Here is a 20,448-nt window from a genome sequence, read left to right as displayed (position 1 = left end):
CTTTCAAAACTTTCTTTGAATAACACATTGCGGGGATTAGACTTCCTAGTAATATTCTGTATCGGCCTGTCTTATTTGTTCTTGTTTACTACACTTTGGGTATTGCTCCCTTTTCTTTAGATTTGGATTTGGTGGTCAGAATTTCATATTGAAGTTTCCAAACATTCTTGAGGAACATTTCTTTTCAAAAGATCATGCTATGGAATCTTGCTTTTGTGCATACCTTCCAATTTTGTATGTGTCTGAATCTATCAAGTTCTGTCCTCCTTTTCTGCCACGAAGTCTACCATGGTGTATGGGAAACTCTCCCAAAGTTATCTGACACTTTTTTTTTTTAAATCTTCAACTAACATTTTCTTGATGATCAGAATTAGGCTTACAGTAGCAGTTTCTTTCTCATTTCCTCCATCTTTCTAGGAGGTTTAATCATTGGCAAGAAAAGTCAGGAATGCGTCAGGAGACCTGTAGCAACACATTCTCTCTCTCTCTCTCTCTCTCTCTCTCTCTGTATATATATATATATATATATATATATATATATATATATACACACACACACACACACACTGTAATCACGTCTGTATTACAAGTCTACACTTGAATTATTCCCTGTATTATTATGAATCTTAAACAAACCTGTATCCAAAATATATTATGCATTTCCTCCTTCTAGCTTGCAGGAGTTTCACAAAATGATATGTAACTTACTTCTTTCTCCTCCTATGGTCACCCACTGTTTTTATTTTCTGTACATTTCTACCTTCTAGATCTAGAATTGTAAGCATATAAATATTCCCTGATATGCAGCACTATTCTGATGCATCTCATATCTATCATTCCGCTATTACATTCTAAGCTTAGGTTTCATTCTACCAAGTCTCAGCATTGTTTTACAGGTTACGACCTTATTTTAAAATTTCTTCTTCTGGCCGGGCGCGTTGGCTCACACCTATAATCTTAGCCCTTCGGGAGGCTGAGGTGGGTGGATCATGAGGTTAGGAGTTCGAGACCAGCCTGGCCAACACGGTGAAACCCCATCTCTACTACTACTACTACTACTACAAAAAAAAAAAAAAAAAAAAAAAGCCGGGCGTGGTGGCATGCACCTGTAATCCCGGCTACTTGGGAGGCTGAGGCAGGAGAATTGCTTGAAACTAGAAGGTGGAGGTGAGGTTGCAGTGAGCCAAGATTGTGCCATTGCACTCTAGCCTGGGCAACAAGAGCAAAACTCCATCTCAAAATATATACATATATGTAATTTTTTCTTTTTTTGTTTTTTTTGAGACAGTGTCTCACTCTGTCACCCAGGCTGGAGTGCAGTGGCATGATCTAAGCTCACTGCAGCCTCAATTTCCTGGGCTCAAGTGATCTGCGCGCTTTGGCCTCCCAAAGTGCTAAGATTACAGGTGTGAGCCACCAGGCCCAGTTTGTTTTAAAATTTCAAGATGACTTTCCTTGTGAGATACATTCAATGAATTGAAATACAGGTATATATGATGCAAAATTACTACTTTTCTGTTCCATAGTATTTATTCAGGCAAATAAATACATATTAGAACAATGTCTGATAGAAACTAAGTGCTCAATTGCTGTTAGGTATCAAAATTTTAGCTGGGGTAGAAATCACTGAGTATTTAACCATCATTTCATTCTTTTCATATTATGCCCTGAAATAACTAGATTTATAGGTATTTCTTTTTCTTATATTTTCTTCATCCCAATTCTTTTAGCTTAAAACTCTCCCCATAGGGGAACCTCACACCAGGGGCCTGTGGGGGTGTGGGGGGCTAAGGGAGGGATAACATTAGGAGAAATACCTTATGTAGGTGATGGGTTGATGGGTGAAGCGAAACCACAATGGCATATGTATACCTATGTAATAAACCTGCATGTTCTGTACATGTACACCAGAATTTAAAGTGTAATAATAATAATAATAAAAAATTCTCCCTGTTAGAACCACATGTTCTCACTCATAAGTGGGAGTTGAACAATGAGAACACTTGGACACAGGGAGGGGAACATCACACACCAGGGCCTGTTAGGGGGTGGGGGGCTGGGGGAGGGATAGCATTAGGAGAAATACCTAATGTAGATGACGGGTTGATGGGTGCAGCAAACCAACATGGCACATGTATACATATGTAACAAACCTGCACGTTCTGTGTATGTATCCCAGAACTTAAAGTATATATATAAAAAACAACTCTCCCTGTTAGAGAAAACGTCATCCTGAGCAAATATATACATCCCTAAATTCATGACTTTCATTTTATTTTGTACTGTGTCTGTCATTCTATATCTACAGCCCAGAAATCTACAATCAGTTCTTCACCTTCTAGAGTTTCTTCCTATTTCTTTCATCTGAGTGCAAATGATTAGTAAGATGATGTGGTCTCACCATATCGTCTGCTTCCACGTTCTCACATTTCCTGTCTTAGAATCTTAACATGGTGTTTCTGATCTTGTTTGAGAATGCCGTTTGTGGCCATACAAATTAGGATAGGCAGATAGTGTGGCAAGCTTAAGCAAGCTCAAGCAAGCTTTTTATCTGTGTCTCTCCTTCAGATGGATTCTGTAGCTCCCGGTGGATCATGACTACAACCCTGGGCTAAGGCACCAACATAAAACCTGCTTTCCATCTTGGCTGAATGAGTCAACTGCCTTGTATCACTACGGAGACATATCTAGAATATTATTTCCAGTTTTTCACTGTATTTAATTCTTCTACTCCAACTTATGACTAGGGTCTTGGTTCTACTCCACTGCCTGATTAGCTGCCCCAAGCTGCTGGTTCAAGAACTTCCCAATTTCCCTCCCCCCCCCTCCCTCCCCCTCCCCTCCCCTCCCTCCCCTCCCCCCCTCCCCTCCCTCCCCTCCCTTCCCTTCCCTTCCCTTCCCTTCCCTTCCCTTCCCTTCCCTTCCCGGGCTAAGGCACCAACGTAGAACCTGCTTTCCATCTTGGCTGAATGAGTCAACTGCCTTGTATCACTACGGAGACATATCTAGAATATTATTTCCAGTTTTTCACTGTATTTAATTCTTCTACTCCAACTTATGACTAGGGTCTTGGTTCTACTCCACTGCCTGATTAGCTGCCCCAAGCTGCTGGTTCAAGAACTTCCCAATTTTCCTTCCCTTCCCTTCCCTTCCCTTCCCTTCCCTTCCCTTCCCCTCCCTTCCCCTCCCTTCCCCTCCCCTCCCCTCCCTTCCCTTCCCTCCTTCCTTCTTTCTTTCTTTCTTTCTTATTTTTTTGAGACAGAGTTTTGCTCTTGTCACCTAGACTGGAGGACAATGGCGCAATCTCGGCTCACTGCAACCTCCGCCTCCCGGGTTCAAGCAATTATCCCTCCTCAGCCTCCCGAATAGCTGGGATTACAGGCACCTGCCACCATGCCTGTCTAATTTCTGTATTTTTAGTAGAGACGGAGTTTCACCATGTTGGCCAGGCTGGTCTCGAACTCCTGACCTCAGGTGATCTGCCTGCCTCGGCCTCCCAAAGTGCTGGGTCTACAGGTGTGAGCTACTACAGCAGGCTGAACTTCCCGATTTTCTGAGTGAACAGAACTCAAATGGCACAGTTCTTTTTCCTTTTCTGTTTCTTTTATGACACATTCCTGTTGTTCTGGAAAAAAAAATTGAAGTCCCCCATCTCCCATATTCTTTTTTTTTTTTTTTTTTTTTTTGGAGACGGAGTCTTGCTCTGTCGCCGGGGCTGGAGTGCAGTGGCCGGATCTCGGCTCACTGCAAGCTCCGCCTCCCGGGTTTACGCCATTCTCCTGCCTCAGCCTCCCGAGTAGCTGGGACTACAGGCGCCCGCCACCTCGCCCGGCTAGTTTTTTGTATGTTTTTAGTAGAGACGGGGTTTCACCGTGTTCGCCAGGATGGTCTCCATCTCCTGACGTCGTGATCCGCCCGTCTCGGCCTCCCAATGTGCTGGGATTACAGGCTTGAGCCACCGCGCCCAGCCATCTCCCATATTCTTTATGAATATAACAACTGACTTGAATCTAGAGAATACCAAAGCAACTACATAACTGTATGTGGCAAGAAGCTAAAAATATCATACTTTGAAAGTCACCAATGAATACTCTTAGTTTCTTTTTGTCTTTTTTAGGATAGTTATCACAGGAAAAGTTATTATTCTTTGACTCCCTTTCATGAGTAACTTGGCTAACTGGTGAATCCAAGCTGCCTATTTCCTCTCGGTTCATGTCATCCTGACTCTAAGAGCCATGTTTAATTAAGCCATCCATTTTTTTCTCTCATTATCTTAATATTTCCCTTCACTCAATTCACCAGGAGTACCAAAAACATTCATCAGTTATCCCAATTAACACCAGAAAACTATAGCCATTAGGTGCATCTCTCTGTTCAGTGCAAATGGCAGCTGTAACAGGATTTTTGTCTTGTTATATAAACTCTACTTGCTAAGCCTGAAGAAACTAGGAAAAGAAACAATGATTTCTGGCTCTCTAAGAATTACTCATTTAGCATTCTCTGGATCCATACCTGTGTGCATAATTTTTGGGCAGAATAAAAGATAACTCAGTTCCAACATCATTCTCCAAAGTGGCTGTCGGTATATAATAATGAATTAATTTCAAGACTTCTTCAACATTACAGTCAGGTGTCTTCACCATGACAATGCGGTATCCCACACCTGAGAAAAATCCATGTAGAAGAACAAATAAAACGATTTTGTATTTCCCATACTTGTGAGATCACACGTGACTTTCATTACCTGGGTAAGTTAGAAGATAGGGCATGTCACAGATCATTAAATTACAACTCTAAGGAGCCTAATAAGTACTTCTTTTATAATTTCATTATTTCTCTTAGGGACTGATAGTGACCTGGATTATATAACCAGACAGAGCAGAGATAGGATGAAAAGCCTCATTATCTGGCTTCTCATCCTATTGACATTGAAATCTGAGAGGACAAGATTAATATGCATTAAAGAGATATTTGTTGGTTGTCTACTACATGCCAGGTAGTAAATAAGTCAGATAAAAATCCTTTCAGAAATCGAAGAAATTGGCTGGGCTCCCAGCACTTTGGGAGGCAGAGGCGGGTGGATCACCTGAGGTCAAGAGTTGAAGACTAGACTGGCCAACATGGCAAAATCCTGTCTCTGCTACACACAAATATCAACACAGAATTCTATAAATGGCAAAAATATATTTTAAAAGTAGAGACAAACATAAATGAGATAATTCATTACCCACAAAAGTACGCTACAAGAAATGTCAAAGGAAGGGCTTTAGGCATAAGAAACAGTATATTTTAACTGAATGAAAATAAAAGTACAACCTACTAAAATTTGTGGGGTGTTGCTAACACAGGACTTAGGAAGAAAGTTATAGCTTTAGATCCTATATTTGAAAGAAGAAAGGTTAAGAGTCAATGATTTAATGTTCCATCTTAATAGCTGGGCGTAGGTGGCGTGGTGGCATGGTGGCATGGTGGCATGTGCCTGTAACCCTAGCTACTCAGGAGGCTGTGGCAAAAGAATGGCTTGAACCCAGCAGGCAGAGGTTGCAGTAAGCAGAGATCACACCACTGCACTCCAGCCTGAGTGAGAGAATGAGATCCTCTCGTAAATAATAATAATAATATTCCATCTTAAAAAGGTAGAAAATGAGTGACTGAATCCAAACTAAGAAACAAAAGTGAAATAATAAAGATGAACAATGAAATAAGTAAAATAAAAAACAGAAAAATGATAAAAATAATAAAACTAAAAGTTCTTCTTATTCATAAGATGTATTATTAACAAGAATGATCAAGAAAAAAAAAGAGAAAAACACAAATAATCAGTGTCCAAAATGAAAGTCAAGGCATTAACATATGTAATACAAACATTTAAAGGATAATTAAGGGGATATTAGTTATCTGAAAAAATTAAAGTTATAAAAAAGTTCACAAAAAATAATGGAAAATCTAAATAGCTCTATATTTTTCAAAGAAATACACACACACACACACAAACACACACATATATGTGTATATATATATATATATATATTTTTTTTTTTTTTTTCCACTCTGTCGCCTGGGCTGGAGTGCAGTGGCATGATGTTGGCTCACTGCAACTTCCATCTCCTGGATTCAAGTGATTCTCCTGCCTCAGCCTCCTGAGTAGCTGGGAATACAGGCATGCACCACCATGCCCAGCTAATTTTTATATTTTTAGTAGATACAGGGTTTCACCATGTTGGCCAGGTTGGTCTCAAACCTCTGAGATCGCTGGTCTCAAACTTCTGAGATCAAGTGATCTGCCTGCCTCAGCCTCCCAAAGTGCTGGATTACAGGCGTAAGCCACTGTGCCTGGCCAACAAATAGAGTTTTAATTAGTAAAACTCTCCCAAATAGTAATCTTGAGACCCAGATGACACTTTACTGATTAATTCTATCCAACACTTAAGAAAAAAATAGTAGAGCCTTATATAAATGCTTACAGACGACAAAAGAGAAGAAACACTTCTGAATTCATTTTATGAGGCCAACATAAACCTGATATCAAACTAGACAGAGATTTCAAGAAAAGAAAATTATAGACATTATAGACCAAAGTCCCTGATGAGCTTAATATCTACAAATCAAATTCTGCAATTTATAAGTAATACATAATGACTAATAGGATTTATCCCAGGAATAAAAGCTTAGCTTTATCTTTCAAACATAAATGAATGTAAATCAGAACACAAAATTAAAGAGAAAAAATATAAATATTCCACTAGATCCAAAAAGAAAAAGAAAAAAAAAAAGCATTGATGAAATTCAATGTCTACCACAGATTTTTAAAAACCTCCTAGCAATCTCCAGGAAATAAGAGAGAACACAAACAAATGGAAGAACATTCCATCTTTGTTGACAGGAAGAATCAATATTGTGAAAATGGCCATATTGCTCAAAGTAATTTATAGATTCAATGCTATTCCCATTAAACTACCATTGACATTCTTCACAGAATTAGAAAAAACTACTTTAAAATTTATATGAAGCCAAAAAAGAGCCTGTATAGTTAAGACAATCCTAAGCAAAAAGAACAAAGCTGGAGGCATCATGCTGCCTGACTTCAAATTATACTACAAGGCTATAGTAACCAAAACAGCATGGTACTGATACAAAAACAGACACATAGACCAATGGAATAAAAGAGATCTCAGAAGTAAGATTGCACATCTACAACAATCTAATCTTCAGCAAACCTGACAAAAACAAGCAAAGGGCAAAGGATCTCCTTTTAATAAATGGTGCTGAGAAAACTGGCTAGTCATATGCAGAAAATTGAAACTGGACCCCTTCCTTACACCTCATACAAAAATTAACTGCAAGATGGATTAAAGACTTAAATGTGAAACTTAAAACTTTTATAAAAACTATAGAAGAAAATCTCGGCAATACCATTCGGGACATAGGCACAGGCGAAGGTTTGACGACAAAAACATCAAAAGCAATTGCAACAAAAGCAAAAATTGACAAACGGGATCTAATTAAACTAAAGAGCTTCTGCACAGCAAAAGGAACTATCATCAGAGTGAACAGATAACCTACAGAATGGGAGAAAATTTTTGTAATCTATCCGTCTGACAAAGGTCTAATATCAGAAAGTAGGCAAAGGACATGAACAGACACTTGTCAAAAGAAGACATTTATGCAGCCAATAAACATATGAAAAAAAGCTCAATGTCACTGATCATTAGGGAAATGCAAATCAAAACCACAATGAGATACCATCTCACACCAATCAGAATGGCCATTATTAAAAAGTCAAGAAAGAGATGCTGGCAAGGCTGTGGAGAAATAGGAATGCTTTTACACTGTTGGTGGGAATGTAAATTAGTGCTACCATTTTGGAAGACAGTGTGGCACTTCCTCAAGTCCCATTACTGGGTGTGTGCCCAAAGGATTATAAATCATTCTATTATAAAGATACATGCATGCACATGTTCATTGCAGCACCATTCACAATAGCAAATACATGGAATCAACCCAAATGCCCATCAGTGATAGATTGGATAAAGAAAATGTGGTGCATATATACCATGGAATACTATATAGCCATAAAAAGGAATGAGATTATATCATTTGCAGAGACATGGTTGGAGCTGGAAGCCATTATCCTCAGCAAACACACACAGGAACAGAAAACCAAACACCCCATGTTGTTACTTAAAAGTGGGAGCTGAACAATGAGAACACACGGACACAGGGAGAGGAACAACACACACTGGGGCCTGTCATGGGGGACAGGAGAAGGGAGAGCATTAGGATAAATAGCTAATGCATGGGGGGCTTAATACCTAGGTGACGGGGTGATAGATGCAGTAAACCACCATGGCACACATTTACCTATGTAACAAACCTGTACATCCTGCACATGTATTCTAGAACTTAAAATAAAACTTTAAAAAAAAAGAAAGAATAAAACCTCCTAGCAAAAAAGGAAAATTCATTAAACTGGTAACAGGCTTCCAAGTAATCCTTCAGGAAATCTCTTACTTAATGATGAACATTATACATCTCCCCTCTAAGATAAGGAACAAGGCAAGTCTGTCTACTTTTATCAATCTTATTCAAGAATGTGCTGTAAGTCCTATATAAGACAATAAGGCAAAAGAAAAAGATAAAAGGCATAAAGATGAGAAAGAAGCAAAATCTTCTGATTCACAAATAATAGGATTGTGCATAGAATCTGCAAAAGTATCATCAGATCTAATGTATGAATAAATAAGTTTACAAGATACAAGGTCAATATAAAATTATTATATATATAAATACTACAAGAGAAACATTGGAAAAGACATTAAATACTGCCATTTGCATAAATATAAAAATGAAATACCTTGGAATACATCCAGTGAAAGACCTTGACAATGAACACAACAAAATATAGCCAAAAATGGCCTAAACAAAACCTAAATAAACCAACAAATAATATGCAGCTCATATACTGGAAGACTCAATATTGAAGATGACCATTCTTCCCAAAATGATATATAGCTTCAAAGAGATCCCAATCAATATTCAACCAGAGTTTTTGTAGAATTTAACAAAATGGCTCTAAGATCTACAGGGACATATAAAGGGCCTAAAATAGCTCAAGCAATTTTGGAAAACAAGAAAAAAGTTGGCAGACTTATGTTACCTATTTTCAGAACTTACTATAAAGATCCAGTATTCATGACTGCTGTATTTGTAAAAGAATAGACCTACAGATGAATGAAACAACAGAAAAACCAAAAGTAGAACCACTTATAGATAGTCAGCTGATTTTTATCAAAGGTGCCAAAGCAATTCGCTAGAAAAAGCAATGTGTTTCAGTAAACGGTTCTGGATACTCACCGGGGGAAAAAAAATCAACATCAACACCATTTGCAAAAGTCAACTTGAAATGAGTCATAAACCTTTAGAAGCTAGAACTGTAAAGTATCAAGAAGAAAATATAGGAGATCTCTGCAACCTTTACGTAGGCTAGAAAGGACACAAAAATCTTCAAAAAAATGAATGAGCCTTAAAATTAAACATTTACACTCATCAAAAGATACTATTAAGATGAGTAGGCAAGGAACCCATTTGGATAAATATTCACAATACACATATCTGACAAGGAACTCACATGAAGAATATGTGAAAGAACTACAAATGTTAAAAAAGATAAACAACTTGTAATAGTGGGTAGGAGACTTAAACACCTCACAAAAGAATTTATGCAAATAGCCAACTTACACATGAAAATGAACTCAATGTAATTATTCTTCAGGGAAATGAAAATTAAAAACACTGAGATAACTGTTTCACACCCACCAGAATGACTAAAACCCAAAAGGCAAACCAAAATGTTAGTGTGGGTATGGAGTAAGTGGCATTCTCAAACATGCTGACTGGTATAAAATATTACAAGTACTTTGAAGAACCTTTCAAAACATCACACACATAATTTATGACCAAGAACCCCACCAGTAAGTACCAAAATATTCCACTACTAAGTATTTTTATCCAAGATGAATTTTTAAGCAAGAGAGATCTTTAAGTTCACAAGATGGATTTTTAACCAAGAAAGATCTTTAAATTCATAGCACATTTGCTTATGATATTTGAATTCATACATCATATGATGGAAATGACCTAAAACAACATAAAAATCTATGAAGATTTGAAGTTATGTGCAATTGATCCGTGCAACAATATACATTAGTCTCAAACGTATTGTGCTGAAGTAAAGAAACCAGGAATAAAATTATAACATATAATTCATTTATATGACATTCAACAATAGGCAAAACTAATGTATGGTAATAAAATCAGAAAGTAATTGCCTCTGGGAGAGGTGAATTGATGAAAACAGGCTCAAAAAAACTTTCTAGAGTCATGGAACTATTTCCTGTCAAAATTATATTTAAAGAGTCAGAGAAGACTGATGTATACGTAATTTTGAATAATGGCCTTAAAAAGGTAAGGAAGCTATTAGGACATGTTTGGTATTTTACAGTTTAGAAAAATTTTTCATATTGTAATAAATTATTCCACTCATATAGAAGCAATTTAGTACTTCTTTGAAAAACAAGAAACAGCAGATGTTTGATTCACTACGTTTCCCTTATAATCCATCAATCTGTCTGTCTGTCTGTCTATCTATCTAACTCTTGGAAAGCACACATGCATTTGGGCGAATTAAAATTTAAGCAGAAGCCATATGGAAAAACTGAACAGAAATTTTGGATAAAACAATAAACACAAAAGAGGGAAATAATTTTGAAAAAAAGGAGTATTATTTCAAAGAGCTCATAGTTGAATACTAATTAATAGAACAGAAGGAATCACTGAAGTTTTGGGTACCTAGAAAAAACAAGAAGGCCGGGCGCGGTGGCTCATGCCTGTAATCCCAGCACTTTGGGAGGCCGAGGTGGGCGGATCATGAGGTCAGGAGATCGAGACCATCCTGGCTAACACGGTGAAACCCCGTCTCTACTAAAAAATACAAAAAAATTAGCCGGGCGCGGTGGCGGGCGCCTGTAGTCCCAGCTACTTGGGAGGCTGAGGCAGGAGAATGGCGTGAATCTGGGAGGTGGAGGTTGCAGTGAGCCGAGATCGCGCCACTGCACTCCAGCCTGGGCGACAGAGCGAGACTCCGTCTCAAAAAAAAAAAAAAAAAAGAAAGAAAAGAAAAGAAAAAAAAAAGAAAAAAAACAATAAAACGTATGTTTGAAGAATGTTATGAAGGCATCAATATCCTAAGAATAATCAAGGAGAGACAGACCATATATCTTTTTCAGGAAAATTGAAGAGCCACAGCACCGCACGGATCCCTTGACCATGATGGCTATGCGGTCACCCAGAACATCAGCTTCATCCATGTAGTGGGTGGTCAGTAGGATGGTACGATCAAGTTTAAAATGCTGCAGGAGATCCCAGGTGACCCTCCTTGAGACTGGGTCCATGCCAGACGTTGGCTCATCAAGTATCACTACCTGAAGACCAGAAAAACACATCCATGACCACTATTAAATATTATATACTGGTACCACTATTGTCTTACCAGTCATGGAGCTTACTCTGATTTTGCTTTTTCACTTGTTCAACTAGGCTAAGATAATAAGTTTAGAGGCTAAGTGCAGTGGCTCACACCTGTAATCTCAGCACTTTGGGAGGCCAAAGTGGAGGATCACTTGAGCCCAAAAGTCAGAGCAACATAGTGAGACCCTATCTCTACAAAAAACTTAAAAAATTAGTAAAAAGTTAGCTGGGTGTGGTGGCATGTGCCTGTAGTTCCAGCCACCTGGGAGGCTGAGCAGGAAAGATTGCTTGAGTCAGGTAGGTTAAGGCTCCTTTAAGCCATGATTGTGCCACTGCACTCCAGCCTGGGCGACAGAGCAAGACCCTGTCTCAAAAAAATGTTTAGAAAAAACTGAATTAGGAATGCTGGAATAATTTCAAACCTATGGCCATTTTATACCAATGAGATCGATAATGTCAATCCCATCTGATTTTCATTTAGGAGGTTATCTTTAGAATGTTAGCTCCATATCAGTTCTCAAATTTGTGTCAGCTGATTCTTTTAGAGTAGCTGCAGTATGCAGTGGGAATCCATATTTGGCTTTGTTTGTTTGTTTACCTTGGAGCCCCCTATAAGTGCTATAATGATGGAGAGTTTGCGCTTCATTCCTCCACTCAGTGACTTTGACAATTTGTTACGCTTTTCTAGCAGGTTAAAAGTAGTCAGCATGCGGTCAATTTCAGTAGGAGTCATCTTTCCATGTACTCCTTTTATCTAGAAAAAGGAGCCAGAGTTTACTTGGTGCTTCCAACTTCACTCTTAGAAACATATTACACCAGCTTTTCTCTTACATCATTCATGTAATAATTTATTCCCTTTGCTTTTCTTTAAAGAAGAATTCATTAAAATCAATTTCGAACTTTGTAAGAATAAGAATATTCGTAGTAGCTAATCTACCTGAAGCACATGAATAGACTGGGGGAAAAGGAAACATTCTTTTGCTTACCACAGAATAGAAATGAAGGTGTTCTGATACTGTCAAGTAATTAAACAACAGGTTCTGCTGGGGACACAAGCCCAGCGATTTCCTAATCTGGACCATCTGCTTTGAGATACTGTATCCATTAATATAGGCATTTCCACTTGTGGGAGGATAGAGACCTGGAATCAAGCAGGAAACATAACAGAAACTTAGTTTTCATAAGGGAACGTGGAAACAAACTGCTCATTAGCGTATCAACTTTGAAATTTACATATGGATGACTCGTTAGCATTAGCAATATTTCACACAGAAGAAAATTCTACAAAACACCGACAGTTGTTTTGGAGGTGATGAACTTAGAAGTAATTTATTTTGTAATTTCCTATTTAACTGTTTGTTCTATGTCTCAATGTGTATGAATAAGTGCAAATCATTTGAGTAATAAAAACATGACAGAGTGTCATATTACAGCCAGCATTGCCCATCAGCCATTTGACATTTATGAATTCTGTTTTAAGCTGTGCGTTGCCTTAAGTTAAGGTGTATATGGTAAGCCCCAGAGCTACTACTAAGAAAATAACTCAAAACTATATAGTGAGAAAAATTATTAAAGGAATTAAAATGTTACACACTATAAACTATTCACTTACTGCAGGCCAGGCACAGTGGCTCATACCTGTAATCTCAATACTTTGGGAGGCCGAGGTGGGTGGATCGCTTGAGCTCAGGAGTTTGAGACTAGCCTGGGAGACATGGCGAAACCCTGTGTCTATTAAAAATACACAAATCAGCCGGGCATGGTGGTGCGTGCCTGTAATCAGGAGACTTGCTTGAACCTGGGAGGTGGAGGTTGCAGTGAGCTGAGATTGCGCCATTGCACTCCAGCCTGGCGACAGAGCGAGACTCCATCTCAAAAAAAAAAAAAAAAAAAGAAAAAAAAAAGTGTATTCTGCTGAGTGGAATTTTCTATAAATGTCAATTAGATTGTTTTGAGTAACAGTGCTGTTAAGTTTTTCAGTAACTTGAATAATTTCTGTTTACTGGTTCTATCAATTGCTAGAAGAGTGGTGTTGAAGTCTCCAACTATAATTGGAAATGTATCTATTTCTTTTTTCAAGTCTATCAGTTTTTGCTTTCAGCATTTTGATGCTCTGTTCTTTGACAGCATTCATATTAAGAATAGTTATGTTGGCCGGGCGCGGTGGCTCAAGCCTGTAATCCCAGCACTTTGGGAGGCCGAGACGGGCCGGATCACGAGGTCAGGAGATCGAGACCATCCTGGCTAACACAGTGAAACCTCGTCTCTACTAAAAATACAAAAAACTAGCCAGGCGAGGTGGCGGCGCCTGTAGTCCCAGCTACTCGGGAGGCTGAGGCAGGAGAATGGCGTGAACCCGGGAGGCAGAGCTTGCAGTGAGCTGAGATCCGGCCACTGTACTCCAGCCCGGGCGACAGAGCCAGACTCCGTCTCAAAAAAAAAAAAAAAAAAAAAAAAGGATAGTTATGTTTTCTTGGTAGATTGACCTTTTTATCACTATGTAATGTCCTCTTTCCTCTTCCCCAAAATAAATACTAATTTTAATTTTTATAACAATTATTTGCAAACTTGAAAATAAAGGAGATTATTAAAGTATGTATTGCAGAAATTACTAAACTGTAAATATCAAGAGGATACACAAAAGTCTCATTGCTTTATCTACAGTTTTTTTTTTTTTTTAACAGAGTGGAACACCTACCTGAAAGAATGGATAGAGTGGTGGATTTTCCTGCCCCATTATGTCCTAGAAGAACAGTGATCTGCCCCTCATATAAATTCAAAGACAAGTCATTTACAGCTACTTTGGTAGTGTTGTGCCCTTGGAATACCTGTGGGAAAAATCCCACAAATACTAATTTTATCACAATCACACTGAAAGAACAAGCACTCATACCAGCTATCAAAGATACATCATCAGTTATGAGAAGAAAAATCAAAGTGTAAAGGAATGCAACTATGAAAAGAAATATTTGAAGGCATAACACAAGGTTTAGAATGTCACAGTAGATATACAAACATTCCCTGAGCAATCTTATTCATTCCTGCTTTCTTTTCTATTTTACTTTATGTGTATAAATTTAAGGGGTACAGGCGCCATTTTGTTACACAGATATATGGTATAGTGGTGAGGTCTGGGCTTTTAGCGTAACCATGACCCAAATAACAAACACTGCTTCAAGTGATTTTTCATCCTTCATGCATCTCCCACAATCCCACCCTTCTGAGTCTCCAATGTCTGTCATTCCACACTGTATGTCCATGTATACATATTATTTAGCTGTCACTAATAAGTGGGAACATGTAGAATTTGACTTTCTGTTTCTGGGTTGTTTCACTTGAGAGAGTGGTCTCCAATTTCATCCATGTTACTGCAAAATACATGATTTTATTTCTTTTTTATGGCTGAGTAGTATTCCATCGTGTGTATATACCACAATTATTATTATTTTTAATTTTTTAATTTTTTTTTTTTGAGACAGAGTCTCACTCTTGTTGCCCAGGCTGGAGTGCAGTGGCACGATCTTGGCTCATTGCAACCTCCACCTCCTGGGTTCAAGCGATTCTCCTGCCTCAGTCTCCCAAGTAGCTGGGATTACAGGCATGCACCACTATGCCCGGCTAATTTTGTATTTTTAGTAGAGATGAGGTTTCACCATGTTGGTCAGGCTGGTCTCGAACTCCTGACCTCAGGTGATCCACCCGCCTTGGCCTCCCAAAGTGCTGGAATTACAGGTGTGAGCCATGGTGCCCGGCTTATACCATAATTATTTCTTTATCCAATCATCTGTTGATCCAATGGATGACTGCTTTGTTTCAATTTCCATCTTGAACTTATAATGCCACAATCTTCTTCAGTTAATGTCTTTGGCCTAATTTAGAGAACTGTCAATTGAAAATCACACAAGGATATTTATCTCAAATTTTGTATGTGTAGACTAGCAGTACTTCTGCTTAATATGCAAGAAGGTGGAAAAAGAATCACTCCCAGTCTAGCAACAAGTAGAAACTAAAAAATCTATGAAATTATAACTTTTCTTGAACCCATCTTAGAGGTAAGGTTTCCAGGCAACCCACCAGCCTGAAATTTAAACTTTCAAGGAGAGATGGTATATTAATATTTGCTTGTCTGGAGCAGACTTGGGTACCTAGGAGCCAACTTGAGTACTTATACAAGCTAGTAAGAAGGTTTAGGTTAGATTTTTTTTTTTTAAATGAGGTGAAAGCAGTTTAAGAAACACAATACTTAAATGGAAGAGTTGGGATTCAAGCCCATATCATTAAGAATTAAAGCATATTTTCCTTCTAACACAACCTATAGATGGTGAATACAGGCAAACATCTTGTGTAATAGAAAAAAAATACTATTGGGCTGGGTGCGGTGGTTCATGCCTGTAATCCCAGCACTTTAGGAGACTGAGGCAGGTGGATCACGAGGTCAGCAGATCGAGACCATCCTGGCCAACATGGTGAAACCCCGTCTCTACTAAAAATACAAAAATTAGCCAGGTGTGGTGGCAGGCACTTGTAGTCCCAGCTACTCAGGAGGCTGAGGCAGGAGAATTGCTTGAACCCAGGAGGTGGAGGTTAGAGTGAGCTGAGATCACACCACTGCACTACAGCCTGGCAACAGCGAGACTCCGTCTCAAGAAGAAGAAGAAAAAAAAACGATTTAAGTTTTTAAAAATCCCAAATGGTGGTAGGTATTTTCTCCCTAGGTGTCTTACACTGTCTTCTCCACAGACTTAAGCATCAGGCTTGCAACTGCTTATTTGAAATCGCTACTTGGATGAATGTCTGAAGTTCCTATATCCAAAAGTAAGCTCTTAATTTCCCAAACTTTCATTTAAAAACCAACAATAAACTAATCAAACTGTGACTTTTCCCCAGTGTCTCCAATATTCATAACTGGTCAACTAACCCCCCATTTCCTCAAGCCACTAAACCAACAGTCACATTAGTTTCTTCCTTTTCCCTCAATCCTACATCTAACCTATACATAAGTCTTCAGTTATAAACTTATAACACATTTTGCATCCTTTTTTTTTTGACAGAGTCTCACTCTGTCACCTAGGCTGGAGTGCAGTGGCGCGGTCTCAGCTCACTGCAACTCCACCTCCCAGGTTCAAACAATTTTCCTGCCTTTGCCTCCCGAGATTACGGGTACCCGCCACCACACCCGGTTAATTTTTGTAATTTTAGTATAGACAGGGTTTCACCATGTCGGCAAGGCCGATCTCGAACTCCTGACCTCAGGTGATCACCCGCCTGGGCCTCCCAAAGTTCTGGGATGACAGGTGTAAACTACCATACCTGGCCTGTTTTGAGTCTTTATACTGCGATCTCCAGTGCCACCAGCCTAGTCCATGGTGCCATCATATCCTACCCCGGCTATTATCAAAGCCTCCAATTTGTCGTCTTTTTTCCACTCACCGTCCTCACAACAGCCAGAATGGTCCTGCCTGTCCAATTGTACACTGGCACCACTTCTGATTCAAAACATAATCAACCTGTGAAGCGCTTTCCAACCCAAGGGTTTTGATTTTTTTCCATTTGAATTGTTTGTTCCTAGTTTTTTTTTTTTTCCCCCGGGGAGGGGGATGGAGTCTTGCTCTGTCATCCGGGCTGGAGTGCAGTGGTGTGATCTTGGCTCGCTGTAACCTCCGCCCCCCCCGGGTTCAAGCAATTCTCCTGCCTCAGTCTCACAAGTAGCTGGGATTACAGGCGTCTGCCACCACGCCCAGCTAATTTTGTATTTTATTAGAGATGGAGTTTCACCATATTGGTCAGGCTGGTCTTGAACTCCTGACCTCAGGTGATTCACCCGTCTTGGGCTCCCAAAGTGTTGGTATTACAGGCGTGAGCCACCCACCGCACCTGGCCTGTTCCCAGCTTTTCAACCATCTGGTTCATTCTCATCTAGTATCAGTTCCAAGGGCGCTGTTTCAGGTTTGGGTTTCCAGGAAACAGTTCTCAATTAGAAGATTAGAATGTAGTATGAACGTTGTCCAAATCAAAATGAGGTCACTTGTGTTAAAAAACAACAACAACAAAAACAAACAAAAAAACACAACACCTTAATAAATACATCTAGGGAAGGCCATGAAGAGAGAGTTCTCATGTACAAATGCCTGATAACAAGGGCTATCACAAAAGGCTCTGCAGAAACCACAACCTGGCAGCCAGGCACAGTGACTCACACCTGTAACCCCAGCACTTTAGGAGGCTGAGGCAGGTGGATCACCTGAGGTTAGGAGTTTGAGACCATCCTGGTCAACATGGTGAAACCTTGTCTCTACTAAAAATCCAAGAACTAGCCAGGCATGGTGGCACGTGCCTGTAATTTCAGCTACTCTGGAGGCTGAGACAAGAGAATTGCTTGAACCTAGGAGGCAGAGGTTGCAATAAGCCAAGATCACACCACTGTACTCTAGCCAGGGAAATAGAGGGAGACTCTGTCTCAAAAAAAAAAAAAAAAAAAAAAAAAAAAAAAAAAAAAGAAAGAAAGGAAGAAAAAAGAAACCACAACCTTGCATAAAGGCCATTGCAGTCCTACACAAAAAAAGTTTCTGTAAAGACGTCTGCCCAGCAACTGCCTGTCTGACCTCTGACTGACACCTTGTTATTAATCCTTGTAGCCAAAAGTAATTATCTGAAGCAATCACATAATCCTCTTAATTCTCCTTTAAAAATCTTTATATTTCTTTGCTTCCATGAATGAATATATATATATATATATACACACAATTTACCAAAACACATGAATGCTCTATTCCCAAGTAAATACCATTTTCTTTTAGAGAGCCTCTCTCTGTTAGTGATATAAATGGTGTCAGAAGTGGGATCAAAGTGAGCTCACTTCAGAAGAATCAGCAGCCCCTGGAATCAAATGTGGTACAACTGAGGCCTCTACATTCTCTGTTTCTATGAGTTACTTTTTATGCCCCAGTGAATCTCTTCTCAGATTCTCATCCTCCCTCACTTTGGTGAGTGGTTTATGACTTCATATGGGGTTTGTTTTGGTTGTAAGGCCACCTTAATAAAGAACCTTATCTCTCTCCTAGAATGATAAGACTTTCTTTTATGACAAGTCCTTTCTGGTATAAAGACAACTACCCTTCTGGTTTGAGTATCCTGGATTCTACATAATTTATATCCTGTGTCTGAGGCATGTATTTCTGGTGAATTCACATGGCCTGCATGCCTAGTTTAATATTTTGTTTGGTCTGCATGCCTGGGTTTAAGTTTTTGTGAACACTCTGATTTTGGTTTCATTTTGGCTTGCTTATGTGCATCGATAAATGATTTGGCTCTTTCCCCTTGCTTGCTTCTAAAAATATTCTCAGAGTAAGAAAACATCCTAATGGTAGACGCAGATTCTAAAAGCCACTAGGATGGTCACTACCATCTAAACACCAGTCTACACTCCTGACATTTGCTGACAGGATTAATGGGATTGTCTTTGCTCTCAAGAGATTAATAAGAACAAAATGGGATTCTCAAACATGAAGGAATGTTAGGTTTTCTGGGATTTGAGCCAGTATTATGGACCATTCTGGAGGACATTTTTAAACCAATGGGAAAATTATGTTTAAAACATTCACAGCTGAAATGGTCATTTTCAAACTCTTTCAAAAACTTCCAACTATAGAGTTGACATGTAGAGCCTTCTAAGTCCTCTATGATTTTTCCAGCCTACTCTGAATCTGCTGACTTTTCTACTGACGCTGAAATAAAACTCATTGCTTACAGCATTCCAGCCAAGAATAAAAAAGTCTTAAAGGGCTTTCAAATTAATGGCTTGACAAATTACAGCAACCTGAACATTTTTCAGAAATGTCCATTTAGGATTGCCTGGCTAACAATCACTTATAGTGATGGGACAGTTAATTGAAGGATTATTAGTCTACAAGAAAAAGAACTAGGTAAATGTTCAAAAAAGTTAGGCTTCCAGATCAAACGAGTCAAAATCTTGAGCTCAGATCAACATTATAAGGTATCTCTCTCCAACATAAACATTTTGCTTTGTCTACAAGGCAGGGCGAAAAAAGCCAAAAAAGAAACCTGCTCGAATGCTTCCCTACCTTCATTGACTAGTAAGCAAACCAGGCCAGCACACAAGAGAGGAGATTTGTTACTAAAAATGCAAGTCGACTTGGAGATTTTGTTGTCTTACACAATTTAGCCAGTCCTAGCTAAATGTAAGCATTGGAATACTTAATCCTAAACTTATTTAAAACTGAAAAAAGAAAAGGAGTGGCCGGGCGCGGTGGCTCAAGCCTGTAATCCCAGCACTTTGGGAGGCCGAGACGGGCGGATCACGAGGTCAGGAGATCGAGACCATCCTGGCTAACATGGTGAAACCCCGTCTCTACTAAAAAAAAAATACAAAAAACCAGCCGGGCGAGGTGGCGGGCGCCTGTAGTCCCAGCTACTCGGGAGGCTGAGGCAGGAGAATGGCGTAAACCCGGGAGGCGGAGCTTGCAGTGAGCTGAGATCTGGCCACTGCACTCCAGCCTGGGCGACAGAGCGAGACTCCGTCTCAAAAAAAAAAAAAAAAAGAAAGAAAGAAAAGGAGTGTTTTGTTTGTTTTTTAAAAAATCACACTGCTATTTGGTCCACAGTCTTAATTAGAGAAAGTACCTAGCAGAGAAAATAAAGTTTAGTCATGTGAACAAGTCTCATTTTGTCAGACATATAATTTGGATCTAACTCTCCTTTATAAATTTCTGAGTTTGTATGACTCTCCCATGACTAAAATTCTAAAATAAAAGCTACAGCATCTTTGTGTGTGTGTACATATGTGTGTGTTTAGGTGTGTTTCCACATATGTACATGTTTTATTTTATGTGTTGTGTCTACATGTAAAGTCTGGCCAAAAATCCCTTAAGAAATTCTCTTCAGATTAACTTAAAGAAGCACGCA

Source organism: Rhinopithecus roxellana, chromosome 20 (assembly GCF_007565055.1).
Source record: "Rhinopithecus roxellana isolate Shanxi Qingling chromosome 20, ASM756505v1, whole genome shotgun sequence".
Taxonomy (NCBI): Eukaryota; Metazoa; Chordata; class Mammalia; order Primates; family Cercopithecidae; genus Rhinopithecus; species Rhinopithecus roxellana.
The sequence above is the reverse complement of the archived record's forward strand: the minus strand, read 5'-3'. Positions refer to the sequence as shown.